General features: G+C 42.6%; 1 long non-coding RNA gene across 1 annotated transcript in view; it reads left to right on the forward strand.

The window, feature by feature from the left end:
- LOC130151608 (uncharacterized) overlaps window positions 1-17,626 on the forward strand; it is a 199,392-nt gene that overhangs the window by 130,076 nt on the left and 51,690 nt on the right. The window contains exon 4 of the long non-coding RNA XR_008822641.1: window positions 13,446-13,556. This is a non-coding gene — a long non-coding RNA (uncharacterized LOC130151608). The remainder of the gene's footprint in view (window positions 1-13,445; window positions 13,557-17,626) is intronic.

Here is a 17,626-nt window from a genome sequence, read left to right on the forward strand (position 1 = left end):
GACCGGGATTCAATAGTCTGGAGAGCGAGTAGTAGCAGGGAGCTTCTGTAACTTTTCAGGGCAACAAAGACAACTCTTGGCTCATTTGGGTGGCTTGTTTGTTGGTTTTTGTAGCACCATCATATCCCATGTGATGGAGGAGTCCTGAATCGCTAATTGTGCTCGTTCCTCCGATGGGAAGGATGGGGGACTTGGACTTTAGTGCTACAAGCCTGTGTGGCTTTGGATAGGTAGTTTTAAGCACTACCTCTTCATTCAGCATTCATGGAGAAGTTAACAATTATTTGTTTTTTTTCCTAGCAGACTAAAGCTGGAGAGAGCAAGGGAGATGCTCACACAAAGGAAAACCAGCTGCATTTTACAAATACCCAAATTGCTCTATCAGAGCATTAAATATTTATCAGTGAGTGTCTGCCCATTGAGTACTTTGGTATATTTAATTTCTTTTTATTGTTATTGTCTGTCTGGGCTTGGACTTATCTCCTTGGCCAAAGATAAAAGATGATTTGTGTCATAAATGTATGGCGTGTGAGGCAGTGCTTAGGTTTTTCTGGAGATTCAATTAACGAGGCAGGAAGAGGGCAGAGGTAGGGAAGAAGGCTTTGCTGAGCCGCCTTTTAAATTGCGTACCATATTGAAAATGGAGCTCTGGCAAAAACAGTTTGGGTTTTGAAGGTCTGCTCCGTGTTAGCAGTACAAGAGGCAGCTGCCTAAAATAGGAAAATATTAGGAGGGTGTTTGGGGCCCATTTGTGGAGGGCAAGGCAGGGAGCTGTGGGCGGTGCGTGCTTCCCGGCTGCTAAGGGCAGCAGGGACCGCAGAGCTCGCACTGATAAGGAGTGAATGATAACATACTAATGCACTTTTACTTTTCTGCAAAGTATTAAGGCTAGAGAGCTGCAGACTGTTTGTGACACATGGTAATTTGTTGAAAATTGCTATTTCCAAAGTAGAAAGGACGCGTTATATTAGCAGAACTGAGAAGAAAATAAACAGCTATTTTTGGTTTTGATTTTCTTCGTAAACAAAACAAAACAAAACGAAAAAGCGCCTTTGGAACTGGGGAAGATAGACACAATGTTGGCTATTATTTACCAAATCAAACTTATTTAAATGCACTGTCTTTGATACTTAATAAATGTTGTAGTGTGGCTTTTTGTGGCTAATAAAACTTGGTTTACATTACACCCCTTGTCTGCTGTGATTTGCCTCCTAGGGCTCACTTAAAGTGCATTAAGAAACTGCACACAAGATCAGGGTGATTTGCTGCAAAACTTAAATAATTCATTTATGCACCACTGCTCTCAGACAGTGTTTTTACAAATGCTATAATGAGACAAGCTGTGAAATGTTTTACATGGTGGAAATGAGGGCTGCTCCTCAAGTAACGTCTTTCTGCACAAATTTTATTCCTTGAAGTCTTCAAGAGGACTTTCAAAGCATTATGGTGTAGACCTCCAAAGCACACTGTCCCGCTGGTAAGGCTGTTTGTCCTAACTCAGCAATAATATTATTTTACTTCCATGTGCTTTCAGTGGAGGATCTGAAATGAGCACGGGATACTTAAGGAGTGCAGAGTGCAAATTACAGTTCGGTAAAGCTGGGAAAAGACCCTTTTCCGACCATGACAAGACCTCGCCTACCACACTGGTACCCATTCTTACTGCGCTCTGCAATACACTTGACTTTTTATTAATGGGCATGGAAGAAATCGGAATGATTGAAGTTAAAATATACCAGAACTAAGCTTTACTGTCAACGTTGTTGACAACTCCCCTGATGTTAGCTCTAAATTCTCATCCTCTGGAGTAATGTTTCTTCTGTGTAGTTATAACCTTCAGTACCCTCTGCAAAAGTCTTATTGTCATGAAGAAGAGCTTGAAAGTGTGTTCTGCACCTGCACTCTCAGGAAGCAGTTGTCCAGACATAAAATAGATCTATTATTTACACTAAATGTTAGAATATTTTTATTTTTTTTTAATAATCTAGTAATTTGGACGGAGAAAGGGGGATAGCACTTGGGGCTGGTGGAGCAACTGTGACCCCTCTGTCATTTTTGTTTGTGTATTAGACTATAGGTCTTGACTGCGTGATTGGATCATACTTCTTCTACAGGAAGAACAAATTATGGAAGAATTAAAACATAAACAAATTAGTCTTAAATTAGTAACTGGGTAAAAGTAATCTGTTTACAGTATGTGTCTGACTTTGCTAGGAAAAGTATCCAACGGTTTACATTTCCCATGCACATCTCTCCAGTGATGTGGGGCTCAAGATGATATGGAGAAAAATAGAAGGTGTGAGTGTGCTGGGTGGCTTTCATTGGAATTTGTAACTAATTAAAATAATGTATAATTAGAAGCAGGCTTTAATTCTTAGGATTACAAGAAAAGTGTTCAATTTTTCGTAACTTCTTAATGTATCAAATTTGCTTTAGCATTCTTTGCTAGCAAATATTTTGTAATTGCTTGGATTTTTGCATGGCCATTATAAACCTTGAAGTGTGCAAAGGTGATTATCATTTTACAGAATGAAAGTTGGAGAAAAAGGAGGGGACGGGATTCAGAAAACAAAATGTTTGGGCTGCTGCTAGGTAGAGATCCCTTTGAGTTTGCTAGCATATCTGTGAGCATTTTCTCCCCCTTCTCAATCAGTTTCGAATTCAAGGAAATTACCATCTGTGCATAGATATGCAGGAAATGAGCTAAATTTGTAGTGTAAACATTTTCAAATGAATATTTGCACAGTACAGTCTCTCAGCAATGCATTATCCTCTTTTATTTGATAATCAACACATATCCCTTATGAGTTGCATTGAAAGGGAAGAGAAAGACTCTCACTAAACTCTAATTATCCTTTCCTTCCTCCTGGGAAGAGCTCTCTTTAAGCTTCCTTTTGTGAGCTGCTGTGCCTTTCACAGTTGTTCCACCTCTTGATCACTCTTTCCCCTTATTTTGCCTCTGAGTGGACTCTCAGATGTAAGGGCATAGCGTGAGCCCCGAGAGCTCCGTATAGGGACATCTGTTGAATTTCTATAAGGTAGGATTGCCGGGCCAACCCAAAGCCTCAGAGAGATTCAGAGCAATTAACTTTCAACTGAGGTTTTTATACAGGACACAAGCTTGCGATATTACATAAATATTTCTTGGCTTAGGACTGGGAGAACGACATATTTCCATTAGCCCCAAAGTACTTTTGACTCGATTCGGTCTGCAGCAACATGAGTCAGCTGTTTTGCCTAAGCAGTGTTTCTAATTCAGCCTTTTTCTAATAGGCACGTACACATAACGTGAGCTTCCTACACAGATTAATCCGTGTTTCCTCCATATGGTTTGTAGATTTTTATTTTCTTTTCATTCAGTGCAAGCTGCTGAATAGTAAAATGCAGTCAAGATCTTGTTCTAGCAGGGGGGAAAAAAGGGAGCCCAGCTGAAGTTGCCAGGGAATTACCGAAATTAGCATATCCTGGTTGTTTTGGGAAAGGAGTTTTTCAGCCAGTCCCTCTGACTACTAGGGCTTGGAAGCGGGTGAAGTCCTTGAGCAGCCCTGTGTAGGAGGCCCTGCAATTTACCGGGTAGCTTTCTGAAGGCAGGGTTTGTAGAAGCAGCAGCAAGCTGGACCAAACCGTGCTGGAGCTGGTTCAGAAGGATGAAGGAATCTGTGGAGTTGCCCTGAGAGTATTCAGCTGAGATACTACACCGGGGGGGGGGAGAAGTGGTGGCCATGTCAGAAGACAGGAGAGGAAGCTGTTGGGGAAGGTCTGTGTTCGGAATAACACAGGACTTAAGAGGCTTGGAAGTAATATTTTGCATTTGTGAAGGTTAGTAATTTACAGTCTGTGCATGGAAGAGAATGACTCAATTTGCTAATTTTAATGTGCAATTAGGAGTGTTAGAGTGATACTAGCAAAGTCTTGCTATTGCTACCGCTAGGCTATCAGAATAAAGCTGTAGACCTATTCATGTGCATCCACGTACACGGAAAACACAAAGACAAACAAGGCTGCACACGTGCATGGTAAAGCACTGCAAAGTATAACACCCTGCCCTCCCTCCCCGCCCCCCCAGCAACCTTGATTAACACCCCCTCCCACCCCCCAAAAAATAATAATTAAAAAAAACCCAAAGCAAAATAACCCTACAACCTTTTTCTTTTAGTACCAATGAAATCTAATGGTATGGTTTTTCTCCTTCAAACAGGGAGAATGTTAATTCCCGGAATGCACTTTATACAAATTAAAGTCCTTTCCCCCTTCCAAACATAATTTTTAACTAAGGAATCAATCTCTCTCCTAGCAAACCAAGGTGAACAAATATATATATAAAATAATTAAATTGCTTTTTTCTTATTATAAGAGTTTGTTTGGTTTGTAAAACCAAGCTGGAATATTTATGCCCTTCCTCTTAGGGAAGGTCAGCAGATACATACTCAATTACCTATTTGTGTGCGTTAAATCAAACGACTCTATATTCAATATTTTGTTTTTTAATTTTGCCTGAGCAGGAAGCTGGAAATCCAAATTAATGACTCTTCCCCAGTGACATAAATTCTGCAAAGTATTTGTAGCTTGCTAGCCTTGTTAAAGTGCTCTGACATGATTGATAACTGTTGTCCTCTCCGACAGCGAAGCCTGCACAGCAGTGGCAAGTAGACCAGCAAGCATGCAGAGAACTTGCACGAGGTTCAAAATCCGAGATGTTTTCATTAATTCTGCTTCCAGGTTGCAAGGAATGGTTTCTAAATAGGCTGCTACCTTGCTTGTCTTCTCACTAACAGCTGCTGTTAGACATGATAATGTACCAAAGTCACTGCTGCTGAGCAAGGCCAAGTGAGGCTTGTTTGGGTGGGCGGTCTGGGGGCAGCGAAGTCCCTTCTGCTGGGGTGGGGGGGGTGGGGGGGGAGGCAGGGCAGCTGTGCCGGGACTGCCTTGTGCATGCCCTGTGCTGGTTGGAGGGGGGGGGGGGGGTAGTTTAACTTGCAAAGGGTCTACGCGGGAGTGATCTACCGGCTGCCCCACTTCTCCCTCTTTCCGTGTTTACCTGTGCACCGACTGGTTGGGTGCTGAACCCCTGCAAGGGCAGATTTCTTCCAGAGAACAGTAAAGTTGCCATAACAAGATCCAGGCAATAAACATTTCAAACTAGTTTACACCATCTTTTTGGTGTTCGGTTTGGTGTTCTCAAGCAGTGATTGACCCTGTGCTGCAGAAAATGTCTCCCACCAAGACAGCCTTTACTCCAGGGGTCTGGGCATCTGATGGACCAGTGCAGGCAAGATGAGGTACAAGCACATTGGGAAAGGCTTCTGTTAATTTTGGGGGTTTCTTTTAATTTCATGCTCTTTTTCCCTTTATGTGATGCAGGGGTGGAGAATGGATTTATCTTCTATGGGCTAACATCTGTGAGGCTGGTGGAGTTGCTAAGGGGTAGCTTGCCAACTCACATAATTAGGATCTTTCCTGCAATACAGTAATGCAGTCCCTACAGGAGCTTAATTTGAGCTATAGGTATTAACTACAGTAAGTCCTTAGGAAGGTATAGCTGTAAACAGATTAAACATCAGATAATAATTGCATTGATCTAGCAATCTATGTGAAAATTGGAAAGAAAAATAGTTTAAAGTGTTTGGTCTTGAAATAATGAATATGCAATATTTTAAAGAAATTGCTGTTGCCAGAGCTTTGAAATATGAGTCTGAATCAAGGTTAAAATTGACAAATGACCTTTACAAAGTAAATGAGTAGCACCAGTCACCTGTGGATGCTGATGTGGCTAGGATCCCAGCAGAGGCACCTGTGTTGCAGGATGGACACCTCTCTCTGAGTGTATTGTCACTGCTAGTTTTTATTTTCTCTTTAGGCAGAAGCAGAACAGAAACGTAACTGAAAGAGCCATGCACATTGCTCTTTCCATAATCCTTGTGCTATGAACTATTTTTTCCCCATAGGCTATTAGTGTCTTTGAATAAGTACCTAGTTCCTTTCAATAAACACTGTGCATCTGAAGTTAAAGTGGCTACTACTAACTAAAGTGACAGCTACTCAACTGCTAGCAACAAAAAGAAGCTTGTTAAACCTGAAGATGTCACATCATTTCCGTAGCTGCATTTCTGAGCTCTAGGAGACTCGAGTGCCATATTTTCCAGGCAGAAACAGGTAGTCAACTAGGGTGTTTATTCATTGAAGGTCAGGCTTTTGTATTATGAAACTTCTAGCAGATGTGATAAGCAGTAAATTGCAGATCCATCACCTTTTCTTTTCTATCTTTTTTCTTTTTTTTTCTTCTTTTTTTTTTTTTTCCTCCCAGTGAGCCTGTGTGTGAAATCAGCAGAATACTGCCTGCATTTGATTTATGGCCCACTTTTGACCAACTCTTATCAGGTTCCCACAAGCCCTTTTCTGATGCAGCTCATGTCTGAATGACAATAGACAACCAGTGCCATTATGCTCCAAAATCCCTCTCTGCATTCTAGACACCTAAGATTACATCTGGGCTATTGATTTATTACTCCCCCCCGCCTTTTTTTTTTTTTTTTCCCCCACAGGGACCAGTTTGTTCAGCCTGAACAAGATAGACTATTATTAAACTGAGCAAACTACTCCATGTGAACTTGGTAAAGAAATAATCGTTTGCAACCACCTTTCTAACCACCCAGGTTCATAAAGAAACGTAGGTGTTGAAATATTAAGACTGTTTATATATGGGTCCCACCATTCGTGTTTGTTCAGATTATATATAATTTATATACACGAAATGAGACCCAACAGGCATTCTGTTGTGTTGGACATTATAGGCATATTGCCTAAAGCACCGCAGTATTACCACCCGATGTACAAACCCCGAATTATTACAAATCTGCGTTATAGAAATACCTACTGTAACGCCAACTGTATCTGTGGCAGGGAGGTTTTATGACACCTTTTAGAGCCTCAGCAAAATTTATATGTTCTACCAATAGATTTTTTCTTTTCCTTTTTTGGGAGGGAGAGGAAGCTATAAATTTTACAGTATGTTGGATTTTTATATCTCCTAAAAATGTACTGTGTAGGATTCACATTTAATATCCCTCAACTATAGTCATCTGTGTATTTAAGTCACTAAGTGAAAAGGTACAGACAGGGCTTCTAGTTAAAAATGGGTGGTTTTTTTTCCTCTCCCTTTCCCCTCCCTGCACACACCCCCACCCCCACCCCACCCCCAAGCACACACCTCACCCTCACATTGTCTTTTGGTTAAAATAACATTACAGAAGTTGATTCAGTGATTCAGGGTTCCCTCATGGAACACCTCTGGCCTGATTTCGGGGAAACTCCGAGCACCGTCACCCCAGACCAACAAGGTCTGCAGGTGCTCTCAGAAAAGCCAAGGGTATAGCATGCACCAGATGCCACAGACACAGACGGAGGCTTTCAGAGCTCTGCCCCTCCCGCCGTTGGCCATGGGGACAAATCTGCTTAACTCTCAACTGATCCTCCCATGGTTTATGTCCTACCTCAAAGGATTTATTTTATTCCACCTACTATTCAATTCATTGTGGACAAGCGTCTTATCATCACTTGAGTCCTGTTTGTTTCAGTGACACATGTGGGCAGAAAGTATCACACACAGGCTGTAATTTCAGTATTTCCTTTTACTGCCTTAGCGTACTGCTGGTAATTTTTTTTTTCCCCCAGACATTCCTTTGTTCTCCTGTGGAGCAAAACTCTCTATCAGCAAAGAGCCAGATAGTGCCAGCGTCAAGTGGGGAAAAAGGTAATTTTTATCGTTTATTACTAGGTGTCTATTTTCTAAGTTTTTTTTTTTCTCATACTTAAGAATAAAAGTCCTCACAGGAAAAAAAACAACTTTTTTTCACTGAGATTTTATAATTATTCTGTGATTCCATCTGTGGGCTTCTGTTTCTGTCCATTCAGGGCTTGATCTTGCCAGATTCTGTGTCTGTTCTAATAAAACACCTATGGATGTGCTCCAACAGCGTTTGGAAGCTCAGACATCCCATAAATGCCTTTGAAATACTGTAGTATTTCTGTTTAAAGAGGGTTAGTTGACAAGGTGTCTGAGCAATACCTACCACTGAGGCCTTTTAGAAAGTGAACGGGATTTTTCCTGTGAAAACCGTGCCTTTTCCATTAGAATCTAGTTGGGCATCCAGATATTGGGATGAGAAAAGGAACTGTGTGATGCTGAGTCCGACTAACACGAGACCCTGTTCGGTATGGAAGAAATAAGTTACACAAAAATACATAAATCAGAGTTTCAGGGACCCACAGATTGCATTGTTATAGGTAATGGGGAACGCTCCGGCTCCGTGAGGATGCTGGGGAGTTACAGTGGTTTCTGGTTAGAGTACAGAGAATAATTAATGGTCCATGGAAAAGGATGAAATGTTTTTTCCTCAGAATGGAGCAAGTAAGAAGGGATGTGAAGGCAGCACAAAACAAGTGGAGAGTCAAGCGAACTGAAATATGGCAGGCTGAAAAACCCAAAAGGGAACACTTTTTCCCGTAATGTGTAACTCAGCTGGGAAATTCTATGCTTCTGTTCAACTGAGAACAAATCAAATTTTAGAGAGAGATAACCAAATTTATAGCAGTAGTCCATGCTACAGCAGGAAGAGCAACGTCAAGGTCATTAGAAAAGCTCTGCATCCAGCCGTCAGTCGCTGGGTGTTGGGGGGTTGAGAGGGACAAATAGCCCATAACTGCAGGCAGCAGAGTTGCACTTTGAAGCCTGGTTCTGGCCTCAGGAGACTTGCTGGAATGGACTGCTGCCCTTATCTAGTATTGCAGTTCCATTGCTTTTGTTATTCAGTTCAGTGTTTTAGAAAAGTTTGGGGTGACCGGGGTGTTGATGTCCTGTGCAGAATGGTTTTCCTTGTCTCCCTGTGTCCTGGTTCACTGTTGGGCAGAGGAAAAGGGAATCGCAGCAGTGCAAACAAGCCAAAAATGTTGCAAGTCTTGACTCAGCTGACAGTCACTTTTGTGACAGTCGCTTGCTGTTTGGAGTCAGCTCTGCAGCGTCTTTCCAGCCTGTGTTACAACTGCTGTTTCATTTGCATCTTGGTGTCACCAGAAGCAGCAGGGGTAGAAACCTGCTCCGGGTAAGCCAGCTCTAGAGTTTTTCTGGCTCTTCCTCTGCCGTGGAAACTCCTCCCTTCCCTTAATGCAGTTGACTTGAAATTGTGATTTATTTGTCTAAAGGCATTTCCTGGTTTCACTTTGTTTTGGAGCAGAAACCCACTTTCTTCCTTTTAGCTTCTGGTGTCTTCTACCCTGGAATACAGATGCTGGCCTGCGCAAGTGTTGGCTTGCATAATGCTGCTTCAGATAAAGGTCATAAATGGTCTTATTTGGAAATTAATTCAAATAAGAAAGAGGACGAGCCAAAACCAAGCCTCTACTGGGCATGTTAATAATGTCATTTGTTTACAGAGTGTAAGATCACTGCTAGAGGACATCCTGAATCATCGGCTGTTGCCCTTAGTGGATGCCCTTGGTTGTCCCTGCTGTGGGGGAAGCGAGTCCAAAGGTCAGAGATCTGCTGGACCAACACTGCCTGAAGATAGCTATTCATCTTCTGGAAACCCCGGCTGATATTTCAAAAGATCAATGTTAGGATTTTGATGCTTAAAAAAAATAATAAATAGATGGGATTCACTTCATTCCATGGACTAGTTCCAGTACAATTATTGGCACTGCAACCAGGAGGAATTAGTGCTGCAGTTCTTGAACACTAACCAGGAAAAAGGAGGCAGTTTTCATGTCAGAGGAGTGGTGTGGCACCAGATCAGAACTGGTGTTTGGGGGCTGTGACCGTGGGGTGCGTGATGGGAAAGTCTGGCGGCACGTGTTTCTGTTGTGCTTATTTCTTACACAGGTACAATCTGTGTGGGTGGGGGTTTGATGTGGTTTTTTTGAGCAGCCTTCAATTCAGTATCTGCAGATATATTCCCCACAGAAGACATATTTGTTTTAATGCTCCTCTCAAACACACACAAAAAGGTGTGAGAAGGCATTCAAAATATAATCATTAAGAAAGGGCTGTACAGGCAGGCAGGGCTCGAGTAGCTCCACGCAGAACGTATGCCTGGGTTTCACCAGGTAGCAGGTAAAATAGCAAACAGATAGGCAGCCGTATTGTCAGCCACGCTGAAAAGTGCTCTGATGCCCTTGCCGAAGCATTTTCTCATCAAGAACAGCAAAATCAGATGTTTCTATCAGAAACATGAATAGCACAAACACATGGCTCCTGGCTCTTCCCTTCACTAAGTAGCAGCAGCAATTAATTAGCTTTTGGAACATGTTGCATCTATAGAGGGAATTCTGAACTCTCGCTTTTTTTTGGAAGGCTTAACAGTATTTCTGGATAGTCAGCAGCACCAACGATGCACATTTGATGTGTGGAAGAAGCTGACATTCTGGCTTTGGCAACAGGTACACAAAGGGTGTCTTCCCACAAGTTCAGTTGCACTTCTGGCTTAAGAGAGCACGTTTTGCTTATTGCAGGGAATAAAGAGCAGGGGATATTCATACACTCTGCAAAGGTCTCCTGGGTGTAGCTATGGGTAGTAGGTAGTATTTATGCTCCATTTTGTATGCTTGTCAACAGCTCTTTGTGTCAGACAATTTTTATTTTTTTTTTAATGCAGGTCGTCCTCAGGAAAGTAATGAAAAGGAGTGAACATTGTCTCAGCTGCCATAAAGTGTTACGTTCTCTTTAGTATAAATCATCATCTTGAAGTTCATTAACCTTAATACAGTTTAGTCTTTATGTGTCATCAGTTGAGCCCAAGCCTTCCAGATGAGTCATTGGCTATACGCTGGATTTGTGGGGACAAGCTCGTTTTTGCATATAGTGGACGTTATGCGTAGGCCCCTCTCCCGTGCTCTGCTCATTGGGGTGAAATCGCGTTTGTTGAGCTGAGAAGATGCCATGAGAAAAGCAGGCTGGTGGCAGCCTAAAAGAGGGGGAGGAACCGACTCCAGAGGACAAGTCTGTGGTGGCACGATAGCAAGGGTGCCAGTGGGGCAGTGTACCGGCCCCGGTTCACTTTTTGCTTCTGCACCAGTGCACAGATCAGGAATTGCCCTGTTGGGGCAAAGGGAAGCGTGTAGCTGAGGAACGTCCCAAAGGTAGCGCGCAGCCAGCCTGGGCTGTTCACAGAGCGATGCAATGTGTGCGCTGGTGACACTGAGCAAGGGGGGAGCCCCACGGGATGGCAGCAGAGCTCAGCTGGTGGCCCCAGCAGCCACCTTAGCACCCCAGCTGCTCTGCCCGTGTCCCCGTGCTGCCCAAGGGTCGCATCCTGGGTTGCTTTTAAGGAGGGGTAAAGCAGGATGATAGCCACTGACCTTGTGGATTTTTACAGGCAACTCATCCAGTGCCGAGGGGCTGGCATGGCACAGAAGGTGCTTGTTGGAGGGTTTGACAAATGGGCGGTGGAGACTGGCACTGTGCGTGGAGCGGAGGCAGGGGTCGGTGTAGTGTGTATGAGATGAAAGATGAGGACAGGGCTAGGTCAGGAAGAACGCCGTGTCTGGGGCCGTTGTCTTTTCCACTGTCCAAATTCCACATAATCAGTTTTTCCGTCTTCTCTGGCAAATCAAAGGTGTTTATAATTCACACTTTTAAGCACTGCTGTCTATTTCTGCTACTTTGTGGATTAAAAAAAAAACCCAACACCTGAACACATACAGACAGAGATATAATAGAAGGAAATAAAAATCTCTCCATAGCTTCAGGTCATCACTCTCTTGGCTGCGTGAAGCTCACCTATTGACAGAAATCATCTACTTCCAGCTGATCTTACTTCTCAGCCAAGGTCTGAAAGTCTGTCACCTCCCGTCATGATCTGTCATACAAACATCACATACAGTGTTAACCTAGCGGTTAGAAAGATTTGTTGCAAGTCAGTTGGATCTTTCTTTTTCTTTGTTGGTTTTTTTTTGTGTGTGGGTTTTTTTTAACCCACTTAATACAATGGGGGGTGAATTGTCTTATAGGTTAAGGGCAGAGGCTTGATCTTAATTTATCCCAGTAATCTGCCCAGACTGCGCACAGGAATCCTGCAGACTGCATGAAAAGTGCTTGAGTCAGGCCCTTCTCTGCTCAAGACTCAATAAGGGCATGAGTTGATCTAAACACATATATCTTCTTCTGTGCCGGGGGGATAGGGGGAGGAGGAAAAAAAAATAAAAAAAAAAAATCAATGCTGTCTCTGGTTGAATTTCTAGTTCTGTTTCACAAGGCTGTTGCTTGGCTCATCTCCTTACCTCCAGACGTTGCAGAATAGCCCTGCTGCAATCCCTTTGCATTAGACCATCTGAATTTTTCTCAGAGAAAATGAGCTTGGCCTTTTCCTTCAGCTTCTACTTCTCCTCTATCTTGACCTTTTTTTTTCTTTTCTTTTCTTTTTTTTCTTTTTTTTGGGCCTTTTTCTGCCCTCCTTTTTGCCTTCTCTAGGCTGTCACAAACTGTGCCTCTTGGTGCCCTGTTCTGGCTGCCCCAGTGCCTTCCTCTCCAGGCTCTGAGTGGGCAATGCAGATGAATTTTCCAAAGCCTGAGACCTGCGGTGTCCTGTTCTTGGCCCCAGACAAATAATGACTTGTACAGGTTTTGCTCATTTGTATGGGGTCTTTAAAAGAAGGAAGAGGAAGATTGCCTGCTAAAAATCATCGTCATTTGTGCAAACCACCCATTGTTATTTGTATATGTAAGATTTTTAAAGGCTTCTTGGCAGAATTGAAAGAAATGACCTTTGGGTTTTTAAATAATCTTTATGGTCCCTGTACTGTCTTACAGCCTTAATTCAGAAGTTACTTATATCATTACAATTGGTGTTGAACTTCAACATCTTTGCTTAACATAGTTTAAACTAGTAAACTTTTAAACATACTTTATACATAGTATAAAACCTCTTTAAAACAAATTCTTAGCGTTTTTCCTTTGTTTTCTGAAAACTCTTGACTCTCACAAAACAGTGCTGACTAAAGCACTAAAAATCCTTTGAAATGTATTATAATGATAAGATATCCCTGTGCTCAAGGTCTGGAGAGAGTATGTAGTAGGGTTATAGTTTTGAAAACCCCAAGTAATTTGCCTAAATCAAAGCTCCTAATCTTTGCACCACATCATCTATTGTATGGAAGAATCAATCAATCAGCTGTAATTGACCCCTCTCTATTAACTAGTTTTGTCTCCAGTTCTTGGCTAGGCGACGGGCCCATGAGGACACGGGTCCTATCCTCAGCTACATCACTGGGAACAAGACTGGGGCCAAAGTAATGTTTGAAAAGTTTTCTTTTATTTGTAGAACAAATGTTTTCACCCAACTGTAGCAGAGTCAAACAGTGTGAAGGAAACATTACAATACCCCTGTCTATTTATCTGTGTTTTTATAAGGTCACCCATCACCATGGTATCTAAGTGTCTTTCTTCTTTCCTTTAGGGGTCCTGGTCAGGAGTTGAAAATAAGGAAAAGAGAGGAAGAAAACCACAAAGAAAGAGGCATATGAAAAGTAAAAAATATGGAGCTGGAGGTGAACCTAAACACTCAGAGGTAATTTGCCTTGAGGAGCAAGAGCCCTTGAGACCTATGTGTAGACTTTAGAAAAAAGAATCTGTGAACAATAGTAAAGGCTATGAACGTGCTATCCTCTGACAGGTATGTAAACCTAAAGATTAAAATAACAGCTTCAAAAATCCTTCTGTCAGAGTCAGTTTGCTTTAGCTAGTCAGGGTTTCAGGGGAAGTATCACAAAGACAATTTATATCAAGTGGAGATAGCAAAGGAGGATTCTGTGTGAAATTTCTAATCAGTTTGGTTCTTGAAACATACTTTCTCTAGCTTGACAAAGTTTACATTAAAATAGCATTATATAAAATTAGATAACTAAGGCTAAGAACTAGTGGATTTTTAAAATATTTTTTCTGCATATGCTGAATCATCTCAAAGCTAAATTTCATACTTAAGGAAGATGAAGAAAGAGTCAGGAAGGGCACAAAATTGAAGTTCCCTTTTGTTTGTCTTTGTGTCACTTATTGTTGCGATTCGAAAATATTTTCACCAACAGTTCTGGCAATCCCAATGCTCTTTTACTTCACAAAGTAATTGGGAAGAATTAATAGGCTTTTAAAGTTTTGTCTCAGTGTAGCAATACATTTCCACTCTGTCATGTGGTGGGGTTTTGTACTTTTTTGTACCTGACGTACACCCACGGTGGGACCGAGGAGAGGGCGGCAGGTGTTTCAATCGTGTGTCTGTTACCCGGTCTCCCTCTGTGCGTGCTGCCCTGAAAATCGTGTTGTGAGAAACAACCTTGCGCTCTAGCGGTGCCGGTCTGCAGTCCTGGTGCTGCTTTTGGAGAAGAGGTGGAGGGAGTGGGGGCAGCCAGGCGTCCTCACCTCCATCCCTGGCATGGGAGCCCTACCTGCTTCCAGTGTGCAAACCGTAGCATTATATGTCTGAAGGGGATGGTGATAATAGAGTTAAGTGTGTCTTGCTCTGGTTTATTTTCCCAGTTTGATTAAATATGAGTGCCTCAGAATATCAACTATTTGTATGCAAATCACATCCCTTCAACAAACACAAGCCACTAACCAAACTCCTTTTGCATACTGTAAAGAAGAGAATTCTTGACCGCAGAAAGCAGGCGTGATGTACATGAAAGGGGTGAAATTACTCAGCATGTGCTCATTGAGACTTCTTTAAACAGCAGCTTCCTCCTCCCAGAGATCTTCCTTGAGGTTTGCAGATGACCACACGTAATGATGTGGTTTCTTGTCACTAGTAATAGCTTTGCGAGGCAGAAATATGTGGTGCAAAATCATATTGCTCAGTAAGTGGCGATTAACTGACCTAGTTACCCCGAAAGCTAATTGCTAGCTTGTGTATAATATTGCCATGCCTTCCAGCAACGCAATAGACTTCAAGAAGTGTTTAGCCAAAATTTTAGCTGCTGTCAGGCTGTGTTCAGGTATAAGGCCCACCGAAGTCAAGGGCTGGCTTACACTGTGAAGCAAAGTATGACTGAACAGTCAGATTCTCAAGTTTATCTCGTGAACTTTCACATTTACTTTGGCAAATCCCATGCCGCCGTATGTGGCCACTGGTTCAACAAGCTACTTAGATCTGTGACCACCTTACAAAGATGTGAGTCGTTGCACTGACTTCAATGCAGTAACTCGCATCCTTCCCCAGGTGCTCCACTAGGCTGCTGAGCAAGCCCCTCTGCGGCTTCATGTGTTTGTTAAAGACAAATGGGTTGTGATGATGGATTGTATTTTGGCTGCCTGCTTGGAAAGTTTGGCCCCAAATAATGACCCCAAATATTGGGATTTTTGTGTGGTTCTCTCCTATTTTATTCCACCAAGGATGTCATATGTAAATAGATTAATTCAGGATGAAGAACCTTTCCAGAAATACTCCCCCCACCCCTCCAGACTCTCAAATAGGAGCAATAAAATTCTTTCTTTAATTGTTTTGTCCTAACGTCAGTTTGTAGGTACACCTTCTGTGCAGTGAACTTCATCACAACTCCAAAGAAGTGTTCACAGTTGTTCCTCAGACCTGTTACTTGTGCACATAGATCCGAGAATCATAAAAATCAGAGATGGGAAAGTTCTTCTGCGTTAGATCATCTCATCCCTGCCCTTGCCGGTGCAGATTTTTTTCCCCTGTACAGTATATTCTCTAGCGCTTTGTCCGGTCTAGGTTTAAGTAGATTAAATATGGTCCTTCCTCGCTGCCCTGTCAGAAGCTGTTGGAGAGGCTTGCAGGTAATTGACACTGGCACCCTTTGCAGGTGCATTGTGGACCATTTGTGTCCAAACACGGTGCTTTCCTCCAGCTGTCAGGAGTATCGAGTGGCCATAATTCTTTCTGACCCAGGATACAGCCTGTGCCGAACACTTACAACTAAGATGGAACAGAAGAAATGAAAATGTGGTTTTGGTTTCTTTTTGGCAGACAGTGTACATAGGGTTAATTCTTTTGAGCAGCCCAGAGGTGAAATAGTAAGGTGAAGGCCTCCAGAATATTTTGTTGATGAAAACTAGTGGTATTGAGATATGATGTTCTTGTCTGCACATGAAGCTTTTTCCTAGATAGTTATATTTTATAGGTTTCAATTAATAACTACTTTTGAAATACCAACTGTCTGCTCTCGTGACACGGGAAGTGGGTTTAGCCAAATGGTGAGTGCTTTTGAACGCTACTGATGATATACACATTTAAGTGAAGTAATAATAATGTTTGGAGTTTCCTTTTTCTTTCAAGGAACCCACCAAGTGTTTCACTCAGTCCCTGCTTAAACTGTAGTTGCGCTGGGGTTGGCACGTGCCTGCCGCTCCATGGTGTGACAAAATATAGGGCAGGTTTGACGGGATGTCAGCAGGAAGCCACTGGGCCCCTTGTATTCAGACTCTTAATTCTTGAACTGTTCCGTTTTCCTCAAAAGGTGTTGGTTCACCGTTGTGAACAGAAAACAAATGAGTGTTAGCTAATCTCTTGGTTTAGAGGGTTTCTTTCTCCTTTCGTTGTCACCAGAATCCCGACTTGTAATTCTACCAGCCACGGACATATAAAGCCATGAATCTCCAAGTACAATTCTCCATCCAGATCACTGTCATTACTCATTTCTATGGCTTTACAGGTAGGGGAATACTGTCCCTTGGTGTAGCCTCTTTACTTACTACTTTTACTGAACTCTTATTAAAGGTTCTTGACGCAAGGATTATTCATAGCACTCTCACTGCTTGCCATTACTGCCTCCGAGTTCATGAATCCCAAACTGAGACCACATTTTGTAGTCCAGAGTTCCTTGGACACGTAGCGCCACATTAAAGTGTCGTTTTAAGCAATTAATATTGTATTTATAGACACTTACAAATATTTATTATAAACGAGGCTTTAACCAGCAGGTCATGAGAAAAGAATCTGTTACATTTGCATTAAAACATGTTGAAAAGTTTAATTATAAGCGAAAATATTCGGCTGAACTATAAAAAAACGTGTCGCAGTGCCCAGCTTTGGCCAGTTCATGTCAGGCTGCCATGTTCAGCCGAGAAGGTGGATTTCCTTGTGTTCCACACTTAATCCAAGAAACCAAACTCTGTGATTTAGGGAACAGCTAAATACTGAATGTTTTTGTGTTGGGCAATACTCCTGTTCCAGACCATGGGTCAAATGCTGCCTTTGAAATCCCCCGTGTGGCTCATGGGGCTGAGGAGGAGTTTTGCTGGATTTGAAAGATGAGGTTTTGTGCCTGCTGGAAAGCCCGCCGCTGAAAATGGGATTCGTCCTCCCGACTCCAACTGGGGGCTTTATTCCTAGCCCTGAAGGGACCCTCGTTTTGCTGACCCGGTACATCAGAGGTCTGACTCCACTGGAGTTATCTTCTGTTTGGTAGGGTTCCCCCCTTCCTTCCTTGTGACACACCGCTTCAGGTAGGGTTTCCCCCCTTTTCTGTAAAGCCTTCCTAGGAAGGCATGGAGGTGCAGCCTTCCCGGGCTGTGCCCCCGAAACTTCATGCCCTTTAGGAGAAGGGTGTGTTTGGCTAAGATCCACCCCTTCGTAATACAGTGCTGAAAACAGGGCAGTTTTAAGTATAAATAATCATATGAAATAGT

Source organism: Falco biarmicus, chromosome 6 (assembly GCF_023638135.1).
Source record: "Falco biarmicus isolate bFalBia1 chromosome 6, bFalBia1.pri, whole genome shotgun sequence".
NCBI classification, from domain to species: Eukaryota; Metazoa; Chordata; class Aves; order Falconiformes; family Falconidae; genus Falco; species Falco biarmicus.